This window comes from Strix aluco, chromosome 7 (genome assembly GCF_031877795.1).
Source record: "Strix aluco isolate bStrAlu1 chromosome 7, bStrAlu1.hap1, whole genome shotgun sequence".
NCBI lineage: Eukaryota > Metazoa > Chordata > Aves > Strigiformes > Strigidae > Strix > Strix aluco.
The window spans coordinates 32,162,770-32,170,986 of NC_133937.1; positions in this window are offsets into that span (position 1 = coordinate 32,162,770).

The window sequence follows — 8,217 nt, forward strand, 5'->3', positions numbered from 1 at the left end:
TGAATCTGATCTAGCACTACCAGGCTGGAGCAGAGCCTCCCCTCTGCCATCTCTTTAGTTTTAAGACCTTAAGATTATTAACATTATTACTTCACCAGTGTTGTGGCTTCACCACCCCTGAAGGAGCCCTGAAGCCTTTGCCAATTTGGCACCACCAGCATGGTTGTCAGGAAAAGCATAGGGTTGGACTGGAGCTGCCAACACCGGGCTGACATTCGGATCATGGTCTGTTGCTTGGGAGTTTATGGAGTCCACAACAGAGAGAGAAAATCAGATACTAATTTCTGAGCAAAGACTATAGTCAGACAAAATTATTGTCAGGCTCCAATGACTACACAACACAGGGTTTTAAATGCAGGAGAGTAATCTAGCTCAAAAAAGACTTTGGGACAAGTTATGATGAAAAGAAAAACATTGAGACCAAAGCCAGACCCAAGGTCACTTCAGCGCTATTTCTAGTTTAGCTGTGCTTTAAGACCACAGTAATTTTATTGAAAGATGTAGTTATATAGCTTTAAATCCTGGCCAGATTTTCAGAGCACATACATGTACAGAGCACATGTTTATCCACTTTACCTCCAGAAAACTGGGGAATGCTGAGCATTTCACCTTATCATACCAGGTGTCTGGTGCTAAATGCAGACTGAAAAGATAATTCCCAATGGGTGGTATCTAAACAGAGGATTTGCCATCAGAAATATGCTGTTACCTGCAGAGCTGGAATATTATAACTTACTTTGTTATTACAAATCAATAAGCAAACTGGTGAACAGTGAGGCAATTTATCACTATCTCAGCATGATTTTATAATAAACAGAAAAAAAAGTGCATGCCCAAAACGTGCATAGGTGATGAACGGCTTAATTCAAACCAGCAGTACCAAGGTCACCAAGAAATGATCAGCAGAGGTGTCTTGTAGCCAGTAAGAAGAGGTCAGCAGAAGCAGATGTGTTACTTTAAGCACAGTGGATTAAACACAGTGAATGAGTTCAGAAGTAGGTACAACAGGATTCCAGCACTTTTTTCCCATTGCCAGAGGAATGGTCTTCAAGTCAGCCAGGGTAGTACATTAATCAGTAGCAGGCTAGTTCACCCAGACGTGCGGTAGGTGCAAGTCAACCAATTATTCTGTGACAACTGAATCACAGCAGTCTTCACTCAATTACATACATTGACTATATCTAAGGTTGACGTTAAAGATGTTTAAACCTTTTCAGCAGTTTCCAGAACCAGGTATCAAAGACATTTATCAGAGAGGTCCAAAGCAACAGGTTAGGAAAAACAACTCCACAGAACTAGGCAAAAGTTGTTGCAATAGATTTCCATGGAGGGATTTTTTTTTAAGATAACTGTTAGCTTTTGGGTTTGGTTTTTTTTTTTAATGTTATATAAGCAACCTCACATGACTCTGCAAGCCTCCCATCTAACACTGATGCATCCTACTATTTCTTCCTCTTTTAGCTAATCCTATAATTATTTGCACCAAATAAAAGTAGTTGGTATCCCCGCACTTTTTGAAGGGGTACATTGCTCATTACTTTAAAGTAGCTTTGCTCTGTTCGATGTGTAGTGAAGATAGTATCTACCTGAGTATGTAGCATGGCAGGTTAGTGCTGTGTATTTGATAGCTAGCTGAGAGGACACACAGGGCTACAGATGGATGCTAATAGGCAGCAATTACTGCTTATGAAATCTAAGGGAAGATTTGTTTTTCCTCTTAACCAAAAAAAATCAAAGTTGGCTTAAAAGATACCAAGGCAACTTAGAAGGACTTACTTAGAAAATGCCTGTCACTGAACTGCCTAAAAGACAGGTTCAAAAAATAAAATTTGCAGCTTGGCATCCCCCAAAAGCTTCAAAAGTCACTCTTAATGCCACCAAAAAGGAATAACCATACAGCTTTTTCACATGTTGTGACATAGCTTCAGCTATTCAGAGCTCTTTCCCAGGGTGCTGCCCTAAGTTAGCATGAACTGCAATTGACTTTTCTTGCTTAAAAAAATCCAGAATATATTTTTCTCCCAGTGGGAGCCCTAACCCATTTCCCTACAGAATCCAAAGCCTCAGTTCTACATCTGGAGACAGTCAGCCAACAATGCTGGGCTGCCCAGACATCCAAATCAGTCTTAGCCATGCACCCACCATCACAGCCAGCCAGAGCTGGGCCCCCAGCCATGCTGCTCAAGTCAGTCTTTTGCTATCTGAAACATCTGAAAATGCTGGTTCCACCCCAAGTCATCTGAATTAGTTTTTTTGCACATTCAAGCCACTAGCTTACGTACTACAGTCCTCTATGATGTGAAGGGGAAAGAAACGGTTTCTTGACTTACACCACTAACCAACCAGCATGTTGCTTGACACCAAAACGCTGTCACTGTGCCTTTCCACTGCACCTGACATCCGCACCTCAAGAGGTGCTTGTAAGGGATTAGCATTTTGTTCCAATTAAAATGTGATACAGTATTTCCTAATGCATGCAACTGTAATCCTACAGATGGGTAAGATTCAGGATGGAGAAATAAAGCAACTTCTTTCAGCCAGTATGCGTTGAAGCAGGAATAGACTAGAGTAAAATCTCAGAGGACTCCTAGTCATCACTGCTCTGCTCTGGTCTCCAAACACAATCTCTCTGTATAAACAAAGGCTCTGGCCACCACAGTGTTTTCTGGCCTGCTGTAAAATGTTTCGCCACCCTTCTCAAAGGAATTGCTGATGCTTAAAAAAGAGGCAGCTTTAGTCAGGCTTTTCTCACAATGCCAGTGCCTCTGTTGAGGAGTTAGGATGTCAAGAAAGTATAGGGAGATGCAGACAGTGAGACCTGGCAAAATGAGTAATTAAAGGATTAGTTATACTCTGGATTAATGAGTGCATTATTATTGCTCCAGATTAATATTAGTCCAGGTTGAAAATAAAACAATTCTGTCAAATAATTATGGATATTAGCTTGACAAAAATTCCATCAATAGCAAAAATAATACTCTGCTTCCAGAAACACGAAACTGGCTTCTTCTTAGCAAAGTTGAGCATTGCTTTTGCCCAAGAAGAATTCAGTATTGAATGATGAATGGTAACACAATGGTAAAAGCACTCTATGAACTGGGACATCAGCCAGGGTCCCAGTCAGCAACAGCAAGTCTAGATCATGCAGCTGGGAAAGTGTCACTGAGAAAGGTGAAATAAGAATTTCTCCTGGGTGACATACTTCGAAGTTGAACTGCAGACCTTCTCTGAGAGGGATGAAGTGAGGCTGGGGGAGGGAATGTTGAAAACTATCAGCTAGATAGACAGCTCTTCAACTAGCATAAATTGGTGCAACTCTTTTTGTATTAGGCTTCTGTATGACAAACAAATATACCTGGCATGAGCCAGAAGTTTTACTCCCAGTTCAAAACTCTTCTTCACGTACAAGATAAAGCCAACTTTTTGAAAGGGATACAACAGAGCCACAACAGCCCCTTCCTTCATTCCCCTAATGAAATCTCAGTCCAGGGCCCTACACTTCTTTAAAATTGAGGTTAGGATTATAAAAAGCATCACAATTCTCATGAAATACAGCAGAAATAGAAACCTGGCCTCAATCCTACAGTGGAAATCAGAGGATCTTTAAAATCTTCTAAAGAGCACTAGGAAAAAAAGAGTCTTCAGTCCATTCTGGGAGGATTGAATGGAGTTGAACTCGCTGGTCAAACTCATCCTTTCCCTGAGTTTTCACTTTTTAGGAACAATGCAACACAGATTTCAGGAGACAAGAAGGCCTTGGATTGGCTGTTCCTCAACATCTTTTTACTCAGTGTATGAGAGAAAGAAAGACAGACATATAATCATTGCATCTCTTTTATCACCTGAAGGGAATTAATGAATCAGCATGCTTGTAAGAAGGTCTTCTGATGAAAAACTGCTCTAAACAAGGTCTGGGTTACTGTGGCAGGGTCTTCCAGAGCATCAGGACTCATTTGTGTGTGTTCAGATTGGTTTAGAGCTTTTCGAAGTGTTGATATACTTGGTGCTGTACATGCTAACCAACACATTGACCACAGTCCTCGAGTCAACAGGAATTAACAGGCATTCACTACTTTGGACCCCTTAAGTCAAACTCCGAGTGTGCTTACTAACATAGCACACAATGCTACATAGCATACCTCATGTAATTATGGTGTCACACGCACAGCATAGGGCTGGAAAATGTGGCCGCTTCTGTTATTTAATACATTTGTTTTATATTTTCGTGGCATTGTTTAAGAAAAAGCAACTACGTACAGCATTTGGCGCACTGTCACATGTAATAAGGAGATAATGTCAATGGAATTGCATGTTGTCACAGGATAACAGCCTCCTGCTGTTGCTGAAATGCCAAATTGAAGCCGAGGCATTTATGGAAAATAAACATCAAGTCAAAGCCAAGATGTTTATTTTAAAAACAAGAGACATGGATCTTGTGGCAGTGTTCCATCATGTCTCTATTTCTCTAATAACAAATGTCCAACGTGAATAGAGCCAAGTGACAGTTTCTTCCTAGGACAACACGGAGTGGGTGAAGCTTGATCACTTCACATGAAGACTTGTAGAGTTGTTTCTCATCTGCTTTCCTTCAGTTCAGGTTTTAGTCAAACTGTTGAGGTAACGAACACAAAATGAAATGGTTTCTCAGATGTATGCTAAGTTTACCAAGAGATTTAGGAGGACAGCAGGAAGAAAAACGGAGAGCAAATGCATTTTTAATTTGCTTTTACATAGCCCTTTTTCTCCAGAGGAAGAATGACACTAACATGAAGTTCACTGAAGTCAATGGGAGGCCTTCCAGGCATCTCAGCGGGCTTTCACTAATGCCTTAAGAGAACAAACAGTTAATATTTTAAGAGGATATTATGTTGATAATGGTGGTGCCTGAATTTGATTGCAATGGGGGTATGACTGGACCAAGGCTGGACAAGGAAGGCAAGATCCTTCTGGGTTGTAAGTGGCAGCACAGTCACCCCTTGCACCTGGCAGGAAACTGCTCATCCCGGCTGCTGGCCCACAGGAGATTCCTGCTCTGTTCATCCCATCCTCACAGCCACAGAGAAACTGTTCCTTCACTTAATTTCTCCAGTAAAGTTTCCTTAAATCCAGCTGGTTACCCAGTAGCAAAGATGACCAAATTTATTTTTATTTGCATGGGGAAAACTGAAAGTTACTTGTCACGACCCAAGTTGCTGAGATGTGGTAAAAAACCATGTTAAAGCTAAAAGTAAGAGCTGGAAATGTCCGGATCTTAGACATGATGCATTCTAATCCAAAACTGAGAATTAGAGTTTTGTCAAACCTAGCTATAAAGGCCCGAGTGATGAGACATCCACTGCTACGCCTGGCAACCTAATGGGTTTGATGTCCTAAAAGCTCTTTCAGATATTCATATCAAATTTTCGCTTTCAGCACATTACCACTCATTAAATCTCCTTGTATTCATCTAAATTATTACTCTCCCTCCCCGACAATTTTTTCTTCCTCCTACTACATTAAGAGATTATGTCTTCAACAAGCTAAAATTGCCTCTCCGCTCTACTCATCTGCTAACCTCATCATCCTTCTTTAAACATTCATCACCTCTCTGCCAACATCCTCCCTCTTCACCCAACCTTTCAGGCCACATAAGAGTGCCAAGACATGGGACACTGAGCTCACAGCATCACTGGAGATCAATGGATGGTCTCCAGCAGCAAGTCACCTGCCTGTCCCCAGGACACAGACCTGGCAACAGCAAATCCACTGCCCCCAGTGCTGCCCTAGCTACTGCAACAATGAAGGAAGGGGTTAACCCCAGTGCCCAGCCCCATTCCCAGTCTCCTGCCCCACTGCTGGTGCATCTGACATTCTCCAGGGCAGCACTGTGTATGTAGATGCATACCCATGCAATAAAACCCACATCTTGCAATCTGTTTTGCATGGAGAGAAACAAGAAGACAAGCAGGAAGCTGTGCAAAGCATCTCAAAGGACTGGGTTTAAAAATATACCTAGATAACCCACTTCAGTTCCTGAAATGTTGAAGCTTCACAGCTCATGCCAACAGGGTTCCTCAAATGCAATAAATTTTGATTTTCATCAAATCTATCCATTATCCTCTATGCAATATAAAACTGATCTTTCCTAATAAGTACTGAGAGTTTTGGCTTTTTTTTTTTTTTTTATTTTAATGACTTTCAAAGGAAAAAATAAATTAGTTGCTTGCTAAAAACTGTGATCTGGAGAGCAAGAAGAAACAAACTATTTCAGTTCTGGAAGCTCTTCTCTTGATCTGATATCCTTGAATGAAATGTAAACAAAGAGCTATATTAAAATCATGTTAAGGAGCTGTCTGAAATGCAAAAAAACAAGGAAAATTTGAGTTGAAGGAGATTTGCAAAAGGTAATACTCTAAAAGGGGTTAAGCCTACAGTGATTATTTGGCTGCTCTGTGCTGCAAGGGCCAGAGGGATGTTCTGTACAGAAATCATAAATTTGCTTATTTTTTCCTTTGGAGATGCATTGTTTCCCAAAGACATTCTGGCTCCAGCTCTGATCTGGTATTCCAGATTGACGCTTATTGAACCAACAAAGATACTGGGAAGCAACACACCATTATGTGTCTTCTGGTTTATTGCATACTTGCTAGTAATTTCCTTTACTTTTCCAACCTTTAAGCTTATCTTCTCTTATGGTGGGATGAGGATCTCCATCTGGAAATCTGATAGGACAGCTTGACAGGCAAAGAGCTGGCATTTGATTAGTTTAGGGTATTTATTAACTGTATAAAGATACTATAGCAATAATGGATCTGAACAGATGACAGATGGATGATGCTCCAGGAATAGCAAGAAAAACAGCTACATGGTCTCCCAACACTGCTTCCCACCGTCAGTGTCATCTTGGGAAAAGTATTCAAGATTTTATCAGATTTTTATCTGGCCCATTTTGCGCTAAAATGGACTATGCACATTCACCATTCAAGTGCCTGGACTATGCTTATTCCCAGCCAAGCATCTCAGCTGTGAAGGCTTTGGTGTGGTGATGCACTGCAGGGCTCGTACCTACTTTAAGTTTTCCAGCTAGATGTAGGAAAAAAAAAAAAATTGTCTCTATCCCACAGCTCCACTGTCCTAACCTGGTTTCAGATTATTATTTTTTTAAATCAGGATTCCAGATACCAGTCCTGGACAAATATTCCCAGCCACAATCCTTCTGCTTTTCATTCAGCATAAGGTCTCTGTTCTTGAAGATGCCATGCCTCCCGCCCTTCCCGCCAAAGAGGGTGGCACTTTGGTCCAGCAGATCACGAGCAGCAAAGCAAAGTCCATGGGAACACGAGGAAATGGTTTGCCAAGCAGCAGGTCTGCGCTGGTGTGTGGCCTTTAGTTGGGGTTAAATAAACAGCATGTAAATAAATAAATAATTTTCTCCCAGGTTGTGACCTTGTAAATCAAGTCTAAGCCTGGAAGGGATTTTTATGATCCAGCTGGAACAGGGGACCAGTCTTAGCAGAATAAATATATATAGGGGCAAAGAAATAACTGTGCCTTCCCAGTTGCTCCCAGACCACTGTGGGGAACATTTGGTGCTGCTGTAAGATGTGCTGACAATTAAAAAAAAGAAAAGAGGGGACCTTGCTCTCATTTACCCAACAGCTGTTTCACATTATTTTAGGCTTTAAAGAGGAGTAAAATGGGTAAATGCACCCAAGAGTAATCTTCCAGCTTCGGATTGGAAGAGAGGGTTGAGCAAGTAACTGAAAATCCAGCCCAACTAGTTCCTAGCAGCAGGTTTCATGGAAGCAGATGGGAGCCGGGCAGGGATTTGCTAGGAGTATGTTATCTGGGCTCCAGGATGTTTCATGTACTTTATTGTTCATTACCAAATAACAGTACTGATACTTAGCGCAGTCCCTAGATGAGGGTGGTTTGACCAGACTGGATAAAAGCTACTGGCTGCCTTTGAAAAAGTCCAGAGACTTGTCCGATGCACCAGAGGAAAGCCAAAAACGGGAGCTGGGATTTCCACCTCCCAGCCCTGCAATGGCTTGCTCTGGCAGGGCCGGGGAAGCCGGAGCAAAGAGGGCTGGCGATGGGGAGCTGCACGGGACAAGCCACAGCCGCAGTCCCTGCGCAGAGCTGGCAGCATCACCCTTCAACCACGGTTTGACATGGGGGCCCGGCCAGCGGGGCTGGGGCAGAAGGCACTGGTGGCGGGGGGATGCGGGCGTGGGG